The sequence below is a fragment of the Terrapene carolina genome, unplaced genomic scaffold (genome assembly GCF_002925995.2).
Source record: "Terrapene carolina triunguis isolate 2854851 unplaced genomic scaffold, T_m_triunguis-2.0 Scaffold95, whole genome shotgun sequence".
NCBI lineage: Eukaryota > Metazoa > Chordata > Testudines > Emydidae > Terrapene > Terrapene triunguis.
In genome coordinates, this window is record NW_020664446.1 from 27193969 (window position 1) to 27216882 (window position 22914).

The 22914-nt window shown below is 40.2% G+C and overlaps 1 protein-coding gene across 2 annotated transcripts in view; it reads right to left on the minus strand.

Moving 5' to 3' along the window:
• Window positions 1-3908, minus strand: part of STK32C (serine/threonine kinase 32C) — a 91543-nt gene extending 87635 nt beyond the window's left edge. For both annotated transcript variants that reach the window (XM_024215601.2, XM_024215599.2), the window contains exon 1: window positions 3858-3908. The gene's annotated coding sequence lies outside the window, so the exon portion shown is untranslated. The remainder of the gene's footprint in view (window positions 1-3857) is intronic.
• Window positions 3909-22914: the final 19006 nt, after the last annotated feature.

Consider the following 22914-nt stretch of genomic DNA (forward strand, 5'->3'; position numbering starts at 1 on the left):
TCTCTGATCTTTGGTAACAAATTGAGGGGCTACATTGCTTAATTTTGCACTTGTTACTATCACATACTAAGTGAAATCTAAATATTAAATCTATCTATTTAGCAATGCACCCCAAACACATCTTAAAATTACAGGATGTTGTTCAAGAAATTCAGACCTTTATGGCCAAAGTAAATTGTAGGCCTCTCCTGTCACACTAAAAAAATAAATCTCTTTATCTCAGTCATTTTGCCTTGATGGAAATTCTATTGTTGCTATGTCTATAGTAATTAAATAGTGAAGGAGGGTTATAGATACAACAATAAAACATTTATGCTTCAACTTCTCTGGCATAGTTTTATATGGCTAATAACAGGCTTTTTTCACTTTATATATCCTTAAATAATTAAGAAAATTACATTAAGTGTATCAGGTTAAGTCTGACAGGGGAGATTTTTAAAATATTAGACCTATTTTACTTAACACAAAGTAACTTCATATATTCTCAAAGACCATAATTAAATATCAGCTATAATCACCCAAAAGCATAAACAACCATAATAAAGTAATATTTTTTCAAGATTGAGAAATGGAAGCTAATTAACAGGATTAAAATGCCTTGGTTGTAACATTAATAGGCACTCTTAACCTTGTGGACACTAATTTTCCCACTGTATGTGAGAGCAAGACATACTTTACATAAAACCTTGGTTAATTTATTTAGTTCTTTATTTGTATTGAAGAATCACCTAAAGGTCCCAGCCCTGCTGTACTGAACACTGTAACAAAAAGATGGTCCCTTCCCTGAAGAGTTTACAAAACAAGACAAGAGACAACAGGTGGATACAACAGGCGGATGCAACAAGCAGACTGCAGGAAACACAAGGTAACAGTAAGTCAAGTACGATCAATGTCATAAGCAGCAGTTACAGCACTTCAGCTGCCTAACCACTGAAAATTTCAGAGGACTTTCCCTTAACGTTTGTACAAATCTAGGGACAGATCCTCAACTGGTGTAAATTGACATAGGTCCATTGACTTCAAAGGAGTTATGACAACTTACACCATCAGAGGTTCTTTCCTCTACAGTTTTTTATTCGTTCTCCAATGTTTGTAACACCATCTTAGAAACATGACATTTTACCTCTTCACGTTTATTCTTTTCTGCTTGAGACATTAATTATTTTTTAACCTACGATTGAAAACATGGCTGTTTTCATTTTAGAACAACCTCCTCTCTGACTTGCATAGTAGTTCACTATGATGCTACATCATTACGAGCCCCCATCCCATGTAGACTCACAATGAATCCAGCAGGAGTCCATGTGAATGGATCTGGTCCTTAGTGTGCCAGAATGATGGATTTGATAGCTCTCAGTGTTGGTCAATGGCCTGTTGCTGTGTATCCACAGAGGAAATACAAGATAATATTTTTGTTGGGAGACATTAAAATAGTGGCTGTTTTGTTTTGTTGGGTCGATATAACTTCTGTAATTTTTTGCAAGTTATGTCATGTCTCATCAAGGCAAGGGCTGTTCTTTTTCATTCCCAATTGCTTCCTCTGTCTTTAACACTTTAACCTGTCTGGCCATTCTATGACAGACCTGCGGGTGGCTATCTTAAAACAGAAAAACTTCAAAAACAGACTCCAACGAGAGACTGCTGAGCTGGAATTGATATGCAAACTAGACACAATCAACTCAGGGTTAAATAGGGATTGGGAATGGCTGAGCCATTACAAACATTGAATCTATCTCCCCTTGTAAGTATTCTCACACTTGCTTCTTATCAAACTGTCTGTACTTGGCTATCTTGATTATCACTTCAAAAGTTTTTTTTCCTCTTACTTAATTGGCCTCTCAGAGTTGGTAAGACAACTCCCACCTGTTCATGCTCTCTGTATGTGTGTATATATATCTCCTCAATATATGTTTCACTCTATATGCATCCGAAGAAGTGGGTTGTAGCCCACGAAAGCTTATGCTCTAATAAATTTGTTAGTCTCTAAGGTGCCACAAGTACTCCTGTTCTTTTTCCTCTGTCTTGTCACTCTGTAGATTTTAACTATTTTAAAGTACAGTTTTAAAAAGCTATATGAAAACATGGTCATATTGGCAAAATGAGACCCACAGGGCTTCGGGGAGAGAATCCCTCCCAGCTTTGCTTCTGTAGAGTTCCCTAACACCCAACCACATTACTGAAGCTTAGCAAGGAGGATAGAGCTTGGTACACATTGAGCATTATAGTTCTGGTTATCCACATATAGTACTTGCCCTATATTACAGAGCTCAGATACCATGGTAATAGGTGGGTACAAATAATGGGAGAACAACACTGATTGCCCAGCAGGTTTCATCTTAAGGGCCATATTCTGATCCCTTTATTCACACTGAATAGAACTTAATTCTATTCCAAACAGTCCCAGTGAGTTCAATGGAGATATTCACGGAGTAAAGTGCTAACCAAAATGAGACAGTCAGAATCTGGCCCTCAGTATTTGATAAAAACAAAAAGAAAAAAATAACAGCTTCCTTGCCAGTACTCTGATTGTTTCCTAGGTTATTACTAGGAGCAGGTGAAGTTGGTGAAAACTGTGTTGCAGCATTCTTTGCTCATCTGTTATGTGCTTTGCAACAACTTTAACATTTCATATTTTGCAAAACTTCAAGGACCCATTTCCCTGCCCTCACTCACAAGACACCAGTTTGTGAAATTCACCTTTGGCACAAAGCTTCACACTTGCAAACTGTCACGTAGTGGTGCTGTGGTAGCCATATTTGGCAATTTTCCCAACGTGTTAAAACCACTGCTATTACTGCTACCTTTTCTCCTAATTGTTCGCAGATGCCTCAGTTGATCAGAGGAGATTTCAGAGGGCAGTTGCCCTTAGAATACGGTAAACTAAATGTGATGTAGGCAGCAGAAGAAATATGAAACAGAGGCACTGCAACAAGCTCCTGTCAGCTCAAAGTTAGAGGGTGGATGCCCTTAATGCAAGGACACACACATGGTGTACTTCATAGATGTGGTGAAAAATAAACTGCACAGAACATAAATATCAAAGACAGAAGCACAGTGGCCGAAACTCATGTCAATGTAATTCAGGCAACACTAGAAATGTAATAATTGTTCAGGAAAGAATGAACACACACACACACACACACACACACACACACACAATATTATTTTATAATTAATTTATATATCTTTTTCATCTATTTTGATGACAAAGATATATAAATTAGGAAACAAAGCAAGGATCAAATACTAGTGCTGTTCTGATTTTTAAACATACCCCACACATATTTATTATTTCTCAAAAAAATAAACAAACAGCCCCCTTAACTAGAACTAGTTGCTCAGAGAAATGGAGACCAAATGGCTTCTGAGAACCCTCCTGATCACATGATGTCATCTCACCCAATTAAGAAACCAGATCTCGTACCATGGGACTTATCATAGAAATGTAGGGCTGGAAGCTACCTTGAGAAGTTATCTACTCCATCCTCCTGTACTGAGGCAAGACCAAGTATACCTAGATTATAATGACCAATCACAACCAACAAACCCAGCTTGGAAACAAAAAAATACAATACATAGTTTTGCCATGACATTTTCAGTTATTCTAATAGTTAAAAATGAATTGTGTGAAATTTGAAACTTAGCATCTCAAAAATGCTGGAAGTTTACAGATGTGCCAATGTCAGTGAAATATTTTCTTGACTAAAAATTTGCCCACCTCTTCTTACCACCCATCATACAAGAAAAAATCGCTTTCCGGATTATTATTCTTGCTACAATAAATAGTTTGTGCATAATTTGTTTTTAGTTACAATGCACCGTACTGAGCTCATGAATAAATTCAACTTCTAACTTACCTTGCCAAAGCTTCCCTTCCCGATTGCTCGGAGTATCTGGAAGTGGTCAAAATTCACTACAAAGTAAAAACAAAAGAGTTTTAGTTTCCCATTTCCAGATATTTTCCTACCAACTTCTTAAAAAAAAACTCAAAAAGAAAAAAAAGGAAAAGAGATGAGTAATTGATAAAAAAGTACATTTCGCCAGTTGGACAAGTTGTTGCCAAAAGATCAGTATGTTCCAGAGAAGATTTTTGTTTAAAGAAAACTAGTGGGGTGGGCCCTTTGTATCAGCTTTAAAATTAATTGCTTTATAGGGACTCAGTCCCTCTTAGCCTGCTTATGGCCAGAATCTTCTAGTTTCTGACTCCTGAAGTTCCTTTTAATCATGGTTCCTGGATGTCTCATACCCTCTATCTACAAAAATAAAAGGATCCAGCTAGAACCCAACTCTGATACTCTTATAGTGAGCAATGCCTCACTCCATGAGGAGTTGATTTCAGTGAAACTACGTGTGGAATATGGTATGGTATGGTATTCTGTGTTGGTATCACAGAATGTGTTGGACCATAGAGACTCTGACTGGCCTCTGAACAGTCCTTACCAAGTCCTCTTTCTCAGCTGATGTTGTTTGACTTTCACCCACAAATTGCACTGAAAATGCTCTCTAGTGTAGTTAGCAGTGTGCTTAATTTTTAAAAAATTGTAAATGTATGTAGAGATTTTAAAAAACAACTAAAACTCAATTGATTTCAAGATAATGTCCACAGAGTATGAGGACAGGCACTTATACACATGAATAGTAATATATAAATAACAGTTTGTTAAGTCACATACCAATATTAAACTGGTGTAACACAAGTAAAAAAAAAACACCCACAAAACACAAAAACTTAACCTATTACAAAAAGGGGACAGTGAATGAATGCATTCGTGTGTTAAAGGTTGTATGGAGGGAGGGCTCAGGGACACAATACAAACAAGTCCCACTGCTAAAAATATCACAATGCTTTTGTAATCCATAGTTATAGATGGCTGCTGTTCTTGTACATGAAGAGCTTATTACTTTGCATGCAAGTGCTGCAGCCAGTTTGGCTATTACTTGCTCTATCAAGAAGCCAACACGTTAAGGATGGGCCATTGACTTCTATTCTCTGGATTTCTGTATCCATCTGTACTTTAGCTGCTAGTGATTCCAGAGACATAACGAAAAGTAATGGGGAGTGGTGAGAGTGTTAATCTAATACTTTAATTAAGTGCAATGTTGCTATGTCAGCAGCCATAGCAACTATAAAATTATGATTACTAAATTACTGCTGTGATCTAATCTCTCCAAAAATTAATCTCAAATGAAAGGTGCTATGTAGTCCTTCTGTCTACCTAAGTAATGATATATCTCTCAGTACCATAGATTTTGAATACTTCAATGACATTAACAGACATATTATCTCTGATGATGATGATGGTCACCTCAATTTCGAGGGCAATGTTGACAATCATAGTTTTGTACAAATGGGTCTTTGCATGACTCCATAGACCAATTCGGGAAGAACAACATTACCCCACTGGCCACGGAGCCATTTGCCTAGTTGTGTTGATTGCCCTGCACATTGTTTCTGTGGCTGGTGCTGTGCTTCCTGCTGCTCCACGTGATTTTTCTCAAAGTTGTGGATACCCGCCCTTATGGCGTGGTGCCACACAATATGATCAATCGACAGTTGCTCAAAGGTTGAATAGGAAATGTTCATCTTGCACAGATTTTCTTTCGGGGTGTATTTGAAGTATTTCATCTGACCTCCATGCTTATGATGGCCAGAGCTTAATTCAGAATATAAGACTTATTTTTATATTAAGTCTTAAGCCTGGGTCTCAGGCATTCGAATTACATGGCTAGTCCATCTCAACTGGGCACAGACCAAATGAGCCTCGATGCTGACCAAACCAGCTTTCACCAGAACTTCAGTGTTGGAAACCTGGACCTGCCATTTGATGTCCAGCAATCGTTGTAGGTGTTGCAAATAGAACCGCTCAAGCTTTTTAATGTGTCATTGAAAACAGGTCCATGTTTTACACCAGTAGAGCAATGTCATGAAGACATCATAGACTTTGTTTTTTGTCTGGATACAGATTCCATGTTGCTTCCAGATTAAGTGATAGAAGCGACCATATGTGGCACTGGCTTTCTTAATTCATGGTCAATTGTTGCTTCATTGTTCAACATGCTGTTGAAATAGGTAAACTTACAGCGTAGAGCGTGGTACCTTCCAGTCTTATTGACAGGTCTTGGTAAGGTTGTTTAGGAGCTGGCTGGTATATAACCTCAGTTTTCATTCAGCTGATCGTGGGACCCAAGTTATGAGGCGCCGCAGCAAAGCAGTTTGCAAGATACAGAGTGCGCCATCAAGGCACAATCATCGGCATAGAGTAGTTCCTGGATCAATGTTCCTATCGTCTTGGTGTTTGCATGTAAATGGGAAAGACTGACGAGCCTACCAGTGCGGAAGTGTATAAAGACACCATGTGAAGCATCACAAAGGGCTTCCTCTAGCAATGCAGCAAAGAAAAGACCAAAATAGCTAGCAGCGAGGACACATCCCTGCTTCACCCCATTCATGATTGGAAATAGCTATGTTTGCACTAGCTCTTCCAGCCATGCCTTCATGGAATTGCTGAATTATGTTAATACATTTGTCTGGACATCCAAATTTACTCAGCAATTTCCAGAGGGCAGTGCAGCTGACCATATCAAATGCCTTAGTTAGATTGAGAAACAAGATGTTGGTGCTATTCACAACATTTTTCCTGTAATTGTCGAATGATGAAAATCATGGTTGCTGAGCATGAAAGCCACACTGTGACTCAGATAGAACATTGTCGATTATTTGGGTCACAAATCAGTTCAAGAGGATCTGTGCAAGAATCTTGCCAGCCATGGAGAGCAAAAAGGTACCATGGTAGTTACCATAGTCACTCTTTGAGCCTTTACACTAATAAATAGTGACAATGTTGATATCTTTCAGTTGTGACAGTATAACTTCATGTAAAAAAATTCAAAGAACTTGTCAATTGAGACAATTTCCTCCATGTTTGAAAACCTCAGCTGGAATGGCATTGGGACCAGGGGATTTATTATTTTTCATTACTTGAACAGCCATCAATACCTCAGCTTGTGTGGGTGGATAGGCAAGTGCAGTAGATGTAGGCAGTTTATGGACATTATCCAGTGACTCCTAACAGTAGATGAATGATTAAGTAGTTTGCTAAAATGTTCACACCACCATTGGTGGATGGCAATACGATCTGTGATGAGAGATTCATCATCAGCATTTGTTAGTGGTACTAAGGCAGATTGAGTAGACCCATACACAGCTTTGACCACCTCATAGAAACCTTTCAAGTCATGATTATCAGCAAGCGCCTGTAGTTCCTCTGCTCTACAGTCAAACCACAAATTTTGTATTTGCTGGAGTCTGTGTTAGAGCATTCTGCAAGCTGCCCTATATCTGGCCTTTTCTGACCCAGAGTGCAGGTCAGCTAAGAGTGCAGCATTCACTTATCACTTGACATCAAGGAGATTCAATATTTCAAGGCCATTATAATTGAACCAGCCTGCATGACAGCATTTCATATACCCAACACAATCTACAAAGATGTTAAAGATTATGTCCCATGGGGATACCCATTCGGCAGATATGTCATCACTGATCACTGGATATTAATAAATGTATCATCCCTACATCCCTGGGAGATGGAGAGGTATTACTATCCTCATTTTACCAATGGGGAACTGAGAGCCCAAGGTCACTCAGGAAGACTATGGAAGAGCCAGGAATTGAACCCAGATCTCTTGAGTCCCTGGCCAGTTCTTTAAACCAAATAAACATCTTTCCTTTCTGGGGCCCTGATCCAAAGCCCAATGGCTGCAAAAGATTCTTGGATTAGGACCAAAATACAAAATATTGTTACAGGGCCCACTCCTGAGGTCCTCACTCAGCTCTTTCTCAGAAAAATACCCATTGACTTCAGTAGGATTTTGACAAATGAAAATGGATACATATTCTGGGCCAGACGCTGATTAGCCCTGGCCTCAGGGAAGTACTGAGAGGGAGAGGGAATCAGTCTCCCCTATAGCAGCATCTCCTCTTTGTGGGAGCCTGCAGCAGGCTCTCTGAAAGTCAGGGTGGGGAGGTCCATGGAGTATCATCCTTCCTGGCAACCTGCTGGGATTCTATGGGAATGTTCACTAAGTTCTTGCTAAGCCCCCTTTGTGCTGAGAACCCCTTTTGTAAGCAAGGATCCAGGGTTTCTCAGCTAGAGGAAGCTCTGGCCATGCTTCCAGGGAGCTGGGAAGGCTCAGAACCAATGGGCATGCCCAGAGCCACTATGAAGATGGCCCTGTGCCTCCTGTGGATCCATGAGAGCAGCAGAATATGAAGTCTAGAACCTTGCTCCTTCTGCAGTGTGACAAACCCTAACTTTTGCAGGAGGGAATTTGGAGCCACAAGAGGAGAATATTGCTGAGTTACCTCCTTTCCTGCTCCCTTCCCATTAGACTTAGAGGGAACAGTCTGGCCCTGAGTAAGGACCCAATGATTTGATTTAGTATTAAATAGTAACATTTAATAAATATTCAAGTTAAAACACACAGCTAGACTACAGCTCTAAGAGCTAGCATATATTTCTGAGATGTTTTTGACAACGGATCTACATTTTTCACATACAGACAAAACTATTATATGAACCTCCGTCTATGAGAAATACATACACAAGATTAGATTAAAGTGAGCACATTTTAAGCACAGTAAATTTGTTTTCTTGGCAATTAAACTACAGGACATGGTTTCATGATCTGGGGAATTCCTAGGAAGTTTTATTCCTGAAGCAATATTATGGTTATTTATTACAAAGACCAAAATTCTTATGTCTGAAACGGCATTGTTACATAAAAACACTTTTTTTTTTTTTTGGTATCCATGACTACAAATGAGCTAAAAGCACATTTTAGTCCATAGTCAAGATATAACTTCAAATATGCACATCAACTACATATGCCCTTGAGCTAATCTGTAAAGAAATGTTGCATTTAATAAATTAAATATGGAGTATCCATTTACTTCAGGTACAACTGAAGTTATGAGTGGCTGCTTATTTTTCTTCAGTTCCACCAACTTCTTTTAGAATGAGCTAGGCAGCTGAGGTTCTAATAAGGTAAAAGCAAGTTGCAACTTTTTTTTTTAAATGCACTTTTTTTGTGCACAATGCACAGTATTTCTAAAAATGACAACACAGTTCTACAGAATATGTGATTATCTCTGAAATAGAAATCCTAAACTTGCCTAGTACAATTATATATGCTCTGGAGATTTCACTTTTTTGCAAGTGACAGGAGAAAGCTGTCTTTCCCTAACCACTCGAATATCTTATTATTTTTGGATGATTTGTACTAGCCTGAGTCATATATAAATGCTAGTGAAGAATTCCATGACACATACTCCCAACAAGCAGGAAGATGACAGCTGTTGCCTATTCACAGGACCATATTCACCCACTACTTTGACTTCAATGTGGCATAGTTTTGACAGTCACAATCTGTAAGTACAATAATGGTTTGGCTTGAGGTTTCACTGAAGGAACCTAAAGGGGGAGGAGGGGAAACCTGAAAACTTTTATAAATTATAAATTAAATGGAATGTAGCAAAATAATCTAATGACATTCAATTGTTACTAAAATTGCCATCTTGTTTGGTTGAAATGCTCCAAGGGGTCCTTTGTCAGATTCTTATGAAACAACTAAGTTAATTATTCCTACTGACTTTCTGAAAGCTCATTTTCAGTATGTCCCTTTTAGTGAGGGGATGGTGGGTGGGGGATTGCTGGGCAGAAAACAGTCCCTTTTGTCAGGAGAGACAAATATCCTCCCCTGGGATTCTTCCTGGCATCAAATAACTAAGTATGATTCATAACTGAGAATAACATGCCGTGATTTTGATTTGTTTGGTTCAGATTGTTTGCTTTAAATTTCAAGGAATGCATGAAAAGCAGAAGAACGGCAGTTTTTATGCTGCTGTAGAACTTCATTAAAACTCACACTTTGCAATCCACCTGAAAAATTGATGTTCTCCCCCCACCCCCACAAAGATGTAACAGTAGATGCTGCAGTGAGCTCTCTATTAACTAAGATTTCATTGTTTTATAAAATGTACTACAATATATTGCCAAGTACAGTGGATTTACAGCTCCACTTTGCCAGCAGCTAAAATTCATTTTATACCATTTCTTTCTTCTTTGTTTTTTTGCACATAATTTGTATGCAGGATTATTATGCGTCAAGTTACAATGTGCGCTCTCTTTAGTCCCTACGCCAGATATTTCAGAACTGTGTTTCTCCATAATTTTTATTTCTCTGTTTTATTCCGCAGTTATACAATACAACAGCTGAAAATGTGGCAAGGTAAAAATAAAGCATTGCCACCATGGTCCTACTAATAGACATATAAAAAGGATCTGAAGGCTTCATCGGGAACAGGACTGGGCCTCAAGTGTCTAGATAGAGATGTGCTTCAGCCCTGACTACAAACTCCGGACTCTTGGGAAAAGTTCCAGCCCATATCTGGGTCTGGACACTACAGGTAGTTTTTATGTCTGGGTCAACCTAGGACAGCTGTCCACTGCTTGCATCACAGGATAGGGACGAGTTTACTTAAATGATTGTGCCTCAGAGATGTAGAATCCCTTCCTAATCAGTCTGGTGTTCTGGTAAAATGAGTGTGCTGCATACGTTAGAATAGTGCAGCCTGCTTCCCCTGTGAAGGAAGGGGACAGAGCTATGGCTTCTCTGCTCCTCCCTGAGTTCAGTGACTGCAGTCATGATTGGTCTTTGAGCAGGATGCACAAAGAGGGAAAGAGTAGCTTGGTGCATTTACCATAACCCAGCCATGCACTTGCCCAGTGGATCAGTTACAATCTATGACACTGGGCTGAGCCTTGCTACCATTTCCAAAGGCCCTAGAATTTTGGAAACATTCACGCTAGGATCAGATTTGAACTTGGCAACTCGCACTCATACATAATTAGAATGTGACAAATCTTTCATGATGCAATGTCCAGTGAACTCCATCCGGAAGGCTCTGGGAAGAGTGAAAGGAAATGAGGAAGAAGATTTAATTGGGGGTTGGTCCTGCTTTGAGCAGGGGGTTGGACTAGATGACCTCCTGATGTCCCTTCCAATCCTGATATTCTATGATTCTATGATTCTAAGAAAACTCAGATCTTAAATATGGATTCATTTTTGTGAATATTTTGGTATATCTCAATGTATGCTTTGTAGGTAATGAGTCATTATATGCACAAAGCACATAAAAATGCACTTTAAATGATCTAACATAATATTTGGTACTTTCTCAAACCAATTATGCTATCTAGAAAGATAAGAGAAGATGCTAAGTATACATTTTTCTCCACTCACAAATAAAATAATTAAAATATATTTTACTGTAAAAAAAAAATCTTACTTTGTGCCAACAGCTGCCAATGCTCAAATACATGTGTGCAAATGTTTTCGTGAATAAAGCTGCGTGCACACAAATGGAAGCCAGGATGAGAGTCATTTGGAAATTTGTCTCTAAATATCTCATCCCAATTTTCACACTGTCAAATTAAAAACCATATTGAAAAAAAATCTATCAGTTTCCAATCTCCGTTACAGATAACACTACTGAAAATTAAAAATGGCAACATTTTAAAGATCATATATACATTTCACTGTTTGTATTATTAACTGTAAGCATGTCTCTCAGTTTGAACAATGAAAACAAGCTAGTTGGATTAATTTTGGGGGACCGCCTATACCGTAGTCAATATCATGTTCTGTCTACTTTGCCAGCACAAAGCTGCAATGATTGGGCTGTAAATAACATAGGGTGAGGTTCATCATTGTTTACAAAATGACTCATTCCTGCTCTATTAAAGAAATGGGAACAATCTATTGATTCTAGTTTTTGTAAAAACTTATCTTTACAAAATCTAAGTGCTGAACCAAATTTGACCTGACAGTGCCTCTTCAAAACTGTATTATGGCTAAATTCCTATTTCGATAATTGCACTCAGCCGGCAGTACTTACAGTATATTCGTCCAACAGTTGCAATTAGATACAATATTTTTGACATATGCTACTATAATGTTAAACAGCTGCTTAGTTCCACTCCACCAATGCTCTGCATTATACTAGGATGCAAATTGATTCCTGTATACAGAAAGTTTGTAAAGAGTTAGATAATTCTTCTGGCTGAAAAGCACTCAATAAAAAATTAAGGTATTATTATTTTATAATAGAAAATATGACTGACCAGCGTGACACCATCAAAGTTTCTTTTTTACAGAGAGAGTTCTGTAGCTGGTAAAAAAAAAAGTAAATTAATAGTTCTTTTCAACCTAGGATTATATTATATTATTACTGTTTGCTAACATAGTAAAAAATCATTGGTATAACAAACCCAACATTGTAATTATTGATACAGAAACATTACTATATGGCCACAGTAAACGCAGAGGTGCTGCCAAAAATGTTAACAGTTTCTATTCATTGATAGAAAATTTACAGCTACAACTTAGAAGCAATTACCTGCTTCTATCTGGATCTCAAAAGGGGGCTGTTTCTCCAAAGCTTTGACCCATGCCAGGGGAAGAACACAGAGAGAAGACCAAGAATGAACCCAGATGGAGGATGGCTAATGGAAGAACTTATGAACAAGAGGTATAGGAATGAGATGAGAAGAGTCATGAAATAACTCAGAGATAATGGAAAGAGACAATGGCAGCCACAATGGATGCTGAAAGATTGAGATAAGACTGAGAGGAATGAGGATGGCATGAGCAGGGATGTTAGGAGAAATGGAGAATTGGCAAGGGATGCGTGTGGAGAGACTGGAGGAAAATGTGGACTTCTGTGGAAGGAGAGAGAGAGACATTCGAGATCTGCAGAAATGTTACAAAAGAAAGTAGTGGGTCCACTAAAAAACTAGTGAAAGACTGAGGGAGGGGCTACAAAAGGATCAGGAAAGTATGTTAGTGAGCAGAGTAAAAGGATTCCAAAGGGAGGAGGATTCCAAAGGGAGGAGTCTGGGAGGACAAAAGGATCAAGTAAAAGCCTGGCAGGAATGAAGAGTGAGCATGCCTAGAACAGAAGAGCTAGAAAACACCTTAAGTTGTGGAGAGAGAAGGGAGATTGGAGGTGACCTGAAAGGAGAAGGGTTTTGGAAGCATCCAACAGAGGTGGAGAAGAAGAGGGCCAGCAATGGAGCACCATCTGGAGAGGCCTCTCTGAAAATAACAACATACACTCTGTGGTTACATGTTCGGCTGCATGTGTGTGTTTTCCCTGTGTGCTGCCCCAGCTTTGCACAGACAGCCGGCACAGCAGACCTTGAGCGAACCGCCCAATTACCATAAGATCTGTTAACGTACGAAGGTACCAGGCCAGGTTTATTGTTGACAAAGCACAGTAATAGCACCTGACAACTCTATGAGGATGTATGCCCATAACAATGGACGCAGCTCAGTAAATGGTGGAACTTTCCATTCCACCCTCAGCTGGACAAAGATACTCCCTCCGAGATACATTTTTATACCCTGATACAAACAAGTTAGTACTGCCTCTGACATAGTTAGTTACTGCCCCCTGACGTGGCTAGTTATTACCCATCTCCTTGACATGTTAGTTCAATCAAAACATCTCTATTACGTACTGTCATCCTGCCCTTATCTTTTAGGAGGGATTAGTGTGTTCCTGTTACCCTTGGAGAAAGTTTTTGTACCATCCTTAATATCGGAATGTTCTGGTACCACTTAATATCAGAATGTGTTTGCGTAAGTACTTTGTGCTTAGCACTTCTTAAAAATGTGTATTTCTGCATTATCAGCCCTGTTCTTGCCAAATTCTGCAAGCAGGTCCTGCCTCATACCAGGCCTCTAATACATAATACAAGAGCTTGTATCTCAGGCACTCTTCCTACTACACTCTCTAATTATCAAACTTTTGTTCTCCTCTCCTCTTCTTATAGACTGGAAACTATCTAATATACGGCATTCATTTTTGTGTAACAGGGTGGCTCCACACTGTGTAAGAATCCCCTTGCTTTCTTTCATTTCACTTTCCTTTTATTTCTACTGGGAAAAAAAATGTATTAGAAATGCACATTGGGTTTTAGTCCACACTATCTAATGCTGTTCTGTTTTGCCCATTTGCATCCACAAAGAAAAAGAGATAGGAGAGACTAATGGAAGTAGACTGTAGTCCGACTGACTGGCAATGTGAATGAGTATTAGCTGCCCAGGAATTCAGGGAATGCTGGCAGATAATAAAAGAAATTAAAGGTATAATATGAACCACTTTAAGCACTAAGGAATCACACATACTATTAAAAATACAGCTGTGAAGTCATCTTAAAAGGAGTAAGTTATTGGTACTAGATAGAATAATGTTTGCATTGGCCCATGACCATTCCTAAGTAGTGCATGGCTATTAAAATCATCTGTTTTTTCAGTGAATGAAAATTGGAGCGCTACTAAATTGGATGAAAAGAACAAATACCTTTTCCACATAAGTTCTGTTTTACAAATTTTGCAAGTGCTATTTATGTGAGAAAAATTAAGCTTATTTGTGTTAGCATCCCAAAGAGGCAAATTAGCTGTTCATTAGCAACTCAGTTGAGCTCCCAATAGGTGCAGTTTTTGAAAGTATTAAACGAGAAGTCAAAATTACACAATGCAACTTATATATGCCATGCAACTTTCACAACAATCACAAAAAAGAGCATATCACACAAGAAGCTGAAAGTGGGAGGGTTTTGGTCAGAGTCAGTCTTACACTTTTTGTCAGGCTAACTGTGATGATGTAAGGATGTGATAATAGCCTAGCAGCGACCAAGCACCTAAGATTTATTCATGACCAGTTCTGTGGGGTAGCCAGAATGCAAAGTACTCACCAATGCCACTTGAGGGGAGCTGTAATGAAATGACGGAATAAAGGTCAAAGATCAGCATTCAGGATATTTTGGATTTTGAATGCTCTTAGATGCTGCGCTAAATTTTGTTTAGAAGAGTGTTGGGTCAGCTTCTCTGCAAATCTTTTTCAGGAAATGATACATTTTATGTCAGTACCACTTGCTGAATAGCCATTAGACTGACTTGTCTTTATACTTTGCTAGGAGAATTTTCCTACTTTTACTACAGTAGATGAATAGATCACTCCACTGGTCAGTTTCCTGAATGATTAGCCATCTTCTCCACACAAGTGCTAAGCCACAGAGTTGAACAGATCCTCAGTTTGGTATCCCAAACTCCCCCAGATCACAGGCAAGGAAAAAAGAAAAGGTTCCCTCCTTCCCAAAGAAGGTGGGTGATTTCACACCACGCAATGGTCATGTAGTGTTCACAGCAGAGACATGTTAGCACTTCCCCAGGAAAGGAAATAAATCAGTTCTAATGATAGCTAACAACTTAGATGCCAACAAATAGTGAATAGAGCTCAACACATGTAACCTTGGTGTCCAGATTATATAGTTAGTAGTATTAATTTAAAGGACACCTGCAAATGTATAAAAATAGTGGGTTAGAAATTAGTCCTGTCTACCAGTGTGAATTTCATCAGTCTAGGTCTACAACCTAGGTTGAAGTTTGCAGTAGGCAACTTCATGGTGACCTAGCCTGATTTCCAATGAGTTCAGGAATATAGCTGAGCTTTTGGCCCAAGCATGGGTTGCTTTTGGAACTGGAACTATTAGCACTTAGAACTTTTAGTATGTGACACTTTATTCCTTTTCCTTAAAGAACCCCTTTCTAGAAGAGGTTATTGGTTTAAAACTATGGCATTTGGGGGCTATGATATTACTTGGAAGAATCTGCTCCGCAGTATGATCAGTACAAAGAAGGGTTTTGGAGACATTTTTTTCTCCAGACTGGCATCATACTCTGATGAAGATGTGATGGCTTGTTAGTATTATTTGGTTATATTTCTATGGCTTGTATCTAGAGTGTTGTTTATTCTGTTGAACCCAGCTGAATGCATGTATTTTGCTTTATTTTAAATACACTATTCTCAATCTACACATGGAGGTTACTATTCCTAATAATAATTATTACAGTAAAGCAAATAATAATGTTTTATGTTAGAATTTCATTGTTAAAATGCAATACTGTCAGAATGTGGTTTGTACTTTATAAAAAGCTCCTTAATTGTGACTGTGTGTCACACTGAGAGTTAGGTTCTGTACTTAAACAAAAGCCACAGCAGATCTTAGGCACAACACCACCTCCTTCAAACTACATGCTGCATAGGGCCACAGGAAAAAGACCATGGCATTTGCTTACCATGTCATAATGCAAGACATGGGAGCAGAGGAGATAGGAGGCCTTGTACAAAGTAGACAAGGTAGCTAGTGATGACCCTTTTCTTGTTAATAAAGAAATATGTGGGGAGACAACTGACCACAGGGAGGAGAAATTTGAGGCTCAAGAGAACACTGGGCCAAGGAAGGGAGACTATACAGGAAAAGAGAACAAGTGGGTAGGAGATGAGTGAGAAGGAAGGCATGAAACAACAGCTTAGAGGCATAAGTGAGAAGAAAGAGAGCAAGGGGACTCTCACAGAGTGGCACTGGCCCTTTTAGAGGAGCCGGGCCAGTGCAGCTGTGACTCATCAGCTCACTCTGAGTTTAAAAGAGGGCATCTGGCCTTAGTGGGAGAGAAGATCTGGTGAGACAGAGAGAGCAGGAAAAGGGGGTAGGTGGGACCTGCCCGGGTCACTCAGGAAAAGAGGCAAGTGGGAGCTTCCAGACACCATGGCACTATAGAAGGTTCCTGAGGGAAGCTGTGGTTGGTCCCTGGGAGAAGGCTGAAAGTAGGAGAGCTGAACTAACACCACTGATACCAGTAGCAGTTACATGAGCACAAATGCCAAGTAATGAGAGCAGAAACTGATATTTGATCCAGATTTTCAGTTGGTGTCAATTGGTGCACAGTGACACTTATTAACACCAGCTGAGAATCGGATCCCCATCAACCATCTGTAAATGTTTTATAAATGTAAAAGTAGCATTAAACTATGCCCACTTTTCTGCAGTTGGGTATTAAGGCTTGAGCTTTAGTTTTCTCTTTCATTCTGTGTTAAGCCTTACCAGGTCTGAGGTTTTAATGCACGTGATAGGTAAGGATTAAGATTGGAGCTTTGTGTATCCCACACTCTGTGTTACAGTTAAGTAAAATGTATTCTATAGCTACGGCTAGGTACTATGCTTATAGCTTTACTTCTGTCAAGTATTAAGTTTTATGAGGCTTAATGTTTTTATGGAACTCCAAAGGGGTAGAATTAATGTTTAAATCTGTTTCTACATACAGTTTTCTATAAAATGTAATTTATAAGATTAAACCAAGACAACGTGGGATGGAATAGGGACATTGGGAGACTCAGGCCATATCCTCAACTGGTGTGACATGGCCCCCACTTACTTCAATGGAGTTGTACTGATTTATACCAGGTGAGCACCTAACCCTCAGTGCTAAACTGAATTTCATCCTTTCACTGTCAGGATTTATTTTAAAAGAAGAAAACTAGGGCCTGATTCTTATTTACACTAAGGATCCTTTACTGTGCTCGGGCAGCACAAACAGGCATTAAGGGTGGGCAGAAATGGTCCCATAAATACTGCTGTGTGGGCCCTTCCTATCTCAGGTACAGCTGGTGTTTTGGCTCTACATCATCCCATAGGGCAAGGGTTGTCTCTTTGTTTTGTGTTTGTACAGCACCTAGCACAATGGGGTCCTGGTCCATGACTAGTGCTTCAAGATGCTACGGTAATACAAATAAATAATCCCTGCCTGTGTGTCCCAGCACGTGATGTGGCCTGAGTGCTCTGCCCTATGGCAGTTCTCTGCTTCCTAGGGCCTACAGGAGCCACAAAAAAGCACAGCAAAGGTTAAAGCAGTCCTGAGGGTCTAACTTACACTGGGGTTTGGTAGGCCCCTCCTGGCCCCAGAATTTGGGGAGCACAAAGATGGTATAAAGCCACCTTAGCACCCCACCCCTCAACTCCAGCTACAAGGAATAGAGTAACTTGGAATCAGGCTCTTACTGTTTATCTGAGGAAATAGGGGTGGCTGGGAACTGGAATTATTAGCACTAAGGAGCCAATCCTGACCTGCCTTTGTGACCAAGGAGTGTTCTTCAGCAGTGCAACTAGTATGGATCCACTATACAAGGGATTCAGGGCATGCAGAGATCCTCAGCTAGTGTAAATCAGTGTAGCTCCCCTGAAATCAGTGAGGTACATCAGCTGATAACCATTCAACTAATGCCTTTTCATTTGATGATGGTTTATGCTTTTCAGGGAGGGTGTGCTGAGAGCTTCTTTGCATTGACTGTGGTAATGCCTTCAGTCCCCTGCTGGTGTCATTGTTCTACATGGGCCTCCCTGCATACCAACTGCCCATGGGCAGCACTTACCTGCTACATGCTTTCTGCCATCCCGAGTGGTCTTAATGGCTTTCCTAAACACCTGCTACAATGCAACCTGGCTTGTTGATCTGCATGGGTTTCTTTCCTCAGCTGTTCAGATATTCTTTCCTGGCACACGTGGCAATAAAACACCTCCTAAGAAATACTTCTGATAGGATGGGGAGAAGTTAAAGGTAAAATAGGTCATCCCTCAGTCCCTCCTACCTATGGTCAGCAAACATGAAGATAGAAATAGCTTAACACAATGTGAGGAGTGACCTTGAATTCTGCAGTGGTTATTTGGAATAGGTAAAAGGCACCCACTCTGAACTTCCAGGAACCCAGCCCTCATGTCCCATCTGCTGACTCACATCCTCACTTTATGACTGATCCACCAAAGGAAGAACACTTCAATCTCTACTGACAAGGAGCAGAGCCCCATCAGCAAGAGATAGGACAGTTGGCTGCAATCTCTCTAAAGAGGGGGTCTCTGGAAAAGAGTGTTTACAGTCTGCTATTCAAAGTAAAACAAGATCTGTTCTGGATATGAGTCCACTTGTTCTTAAGAACACCGCCAACTTTAAAGGGCAGGGGAATCAAATTGAAACTGTAAGGGGAAAGGTTTCAGAGTGGTAGCGATGTTAGTCTGTATCAGCAAAAACAACGAGGAGTCCTTGTGCCACCTTAGAGACTAACAAATTTATTTGGGCATAAGCTTTTGTGGGCTTAGAACTCACTTCATCAGATGCATGGACTGGAAAACACAGGAGCTGGTATAAATACATGAAAAGATGAGATTTGCCTTACCAAGTGTGAGGCCAGTCTAATGAGACAATTCAATTGACAGCAGGATACCAAGGGAGGAAAAATAACTTCTGAAGTGGTAATGAGAGTGGCCCATTTCAGACAGTTGACAAGAAGCTGTGAGTAACAGTAGGGGGAAATTAGTGTTGGGGAAATTAGGTTTAGGTTTTGTAATGACCCAACTACTCCCAGTCTTTATTCAGGCCTAATAGGATGGTGTCCAGTTTGCAAATTACTTCCAGTTCTGCAGTTTCACGTTGGAGTCTGATTTTGAAGTTTTTTTGTTGAAGAATTGCCACACTCAGGTCTGCTATTGAGTGACCAGGGAGGTTGAAGTGTTCTCCTACTGGTTTATGAATGTTATGATTCCTGATGTCAGATTTGTGTCCATTTATTCTTTTGCATAGAGACTGTCCAGTTTGGCCAATGTACATGTCAGAGGGGCATTGCTGGCACATGATGGCATATATCACATTGGTAGATGTGCAGGTAAACGAGCCCCTGATGGTGTGGCTGACGTGGTTAGGTCCTATGATGGTGTCCCTTGAATAGATATGTGGACAGAGCTGGCATCGGGGTTTGTTGCAGGGTTTGGTTCCTGGGTTGGTGTTTTTGTTGTGTGGTGTGTGGTTGCTGGTTAGTATTTGCTTCAGGTTGGGGGACTGTCTAATCATACTCGGCTAGTACACCAAGTTAAAAGTGTAAGCGGCCCAATCTGTAACAGCACCACTTTGGAAGCGGGAAGAAGGGATGCAGAGAGGAAAGCATGGCACTCTTACACCTCCTTGAAAGTTTCTTTGCATTTGAGACAAACCTAATGCTCTATGCCTGGTGCAGATGCATGTTTCAGAAGAACCGAGACATTGGGCAGTCCCTCATGCATGGCAGAGATTATGTTGTGGTACAGAGACTAAGAACCAATGTTTGAGAGGAACTGGATACTGAAGCAAAACACTTTGAGAGACCAAATTAACCAGATCTAAGAGAGGGCCTTGGAAAGGTAGATGGAAGAAAAGCCAGAAAAGGAACCTAAGTTACTTACTGCAGCACTGTATCCACATGTGCATGACTGTGTCTACACAACCATTCCATTATATCCAATCACACAAAATCGAGATGACAATGGATAGATATGTGGAGTAGGAGCACCATGATTCAACCTGCAGCCAAGAAGTAGGGCTTGTGAGACAAGTGCTCCAGCTGTGCAGAGCTGACCAAGTCTTCATGGAACAATGGGATTAGAAAGTAACACGCACACAAAGAGGAGGATGGGGAATGAAGCTGAAGGTTTGGCACAGATTTGTTTGTGAAATAATATTTTTTCAACTCCTGCTGTTGAATCAGTTAAAGTTAAGGGAGAGAGTGTGAGTGTATTTGCCTGTTAAATGCACAAAGTAAATCCCAGCTTCAACTAAACATTTGACACATTTTGTAATATGCCTCTGCAGCTGTAACGCTGCTAGTAGTTTCCCAGCTAGAATAAAACAATTTTCATAATGTAAAATTTCTTAAATGGATGTAGAGGCCAGATCCTCATCTGGTGTAAATCAGCCTAGCTCCACTGAAGTTAATGGAGTTATGTTGATTTATACCAGTTGAGGATCTGGCCCAAAATGCACTCATGTATAGTTTTCAGTAATAGAGCAAATGCTGTCAGGTGATGAAGAGTTCAAGAATACCTTGCTTTATAGCATGTAACTGGGGCAGGGAGGGGGAGGAGAGAGAAATGTTGCCTGCCAGAATCTTCCTATGTACTGCTAACATTTGAAGCATGGTGTAAAGAAAAGAACTTTAAGTATTTTGCCAGAGTTTTGTGTTGCAAAATTGTTATGCTGTGTTAATATTGCTGAATGTGAATCTTAAAAGTCAAGGACTATAAAAATATTGTATTGCTTGTAAACTAAGGGCTTGTTTGTGATCTGCTCTAATGTGGCCTTGCAGGAGAGTAATCCCCTCTACCCTTGCCTCTGCTGATTGTGACTCTGGGCATGGGGAGGAAGCAGGGAGTGTACACCCTATACTCCCCATTGAGAGCAAGTGGGTGGGAGATGAGCAGAACTGTGGCTGTCCACCAATCCTCACATGCCAGTCAGCAAAGGAAATGCCAACTAGGGCAAAAATGGAGCAGGAAGGAGCTATGGTTTTCTGAGGGCTCTCTTGACTGGCCCCTTACTCTTAGCTGACCCAAAAGGCTCAATCTAGCCCTAAGTGAGTACTCTATGGCATAGTCAGGCAAAGGGTGACCAGATGTCCCATTTTTATAGGGACAGTCCCGTTTTTGGGGACGTTTTCTTATATAGGCGCCGATTACCCCCTACCCCCTGTCCCATTTTTTCACAGTTGCTATCTGGTCAGCCTAGTCAAGCACCAAGCACATAATTCTGGGGGATGCCAGCTGGGCACATCAAAGTCTGTGTACTATTGGCGATCGTTAATATTGTGGATTCGAAATTGAAGAAAGTCTGAAGTTTTTCATTCTTCAAACCTTTTCCTCACCTTTCTCCTACAGGTGGGAAGTGCAAACTTAAAAGAACAACAACTAAAAGAATCGTTACTAGAAGGAGTAATTATTTTAATCCTTATCAAACCCAAGGGAATTAATCTTGCATCCTTTATATAAATGAATGGAGTGCTAAGTATTAAATTACATGCATGTGTATTCCCTTCCAGGATGATGGGTGTTTTACATTATCTTCTAAAAACTCTTCTACTGTATTTAAGCAGACTTTCCTGAGTCAGTCTGACATCTGTTTAGGGGCCACTGTCCATCGAAGGGCAGATGATGCCAACTGGGTGCGGCAAAAGCCTCGAGCAAATCTTTCATGCTGAATTATTTAAACTTCAATTCAGTGCCTGAGCAGACACATGCCAGTTTTATGTTGAAATAATTCCATTTGTAAGAGGCCCAGTCTCTGCAACAGTTTAAGATATAGAAATTAAGACTGTGGAAATAGCCTCTGGACATGATTCTGCTGAGTTACACTGGTGCAGTCACTCTGCAGAAGTCAATGAGCCAGATCCTCCTCTCCCTTACATTGGAGTAAATCAGCAATTACACCTCTGAAGTCAATGAAATTACACCATGTGAAACTGAGAATCAGACCCATTGGGTCTGAGTTTTGCCATTTTGCTGCTCTTCTCTCTCACTCATTGTTAGCGCAACCACCTGGCTTCTTTTACATTTTAATCACCACTTTTCTTTACAAGGCACTAGTTATTATTTCTTTATATCCTCGTGCTCTTTACCCCAGAATGAAACAAAAGGAACAGGAAGGTTACTTAAACCATTTAATTCTGCGATTGTGCCATCATAATTACAACTCTTGATTTTTTTACCCCAGCGGCACAAGAAAACTTTTATAGGAAAAAGAGGCAACAAAATTTACATTCCCACCCCTCTTTCCTTGAGTTCACAAAGCCCAGCTTTGCAGCTCATCACCCTGAATGAATGATATTCTGCAGCTGTTCCTTGCCAACCCTATAACCATGTTATATAGGAGGAGGGCTACATTTTCAATGGGTAGAGGTACCGTTGTTGCTGCATCTTTAGGCACAACTGTGCCTCCAATGTCTGATCCTGCACTATTTAAGCCAGGATCAAGCCCTTAGGATCTAAGGGTATGTCTACATAGCAGCTGAGAGCATGTGTGTTTGGGCAGCTAGTCTGAGCTGCTGCCCATACCACAGTGTCCCTCCCCATTGCTATTTTTAGCACGATAGCTTAAGCAGAACTAACGTGAGTCTGTCTACCCAGCTGGGAGTGTAGATATACCTGTTACAGTTCA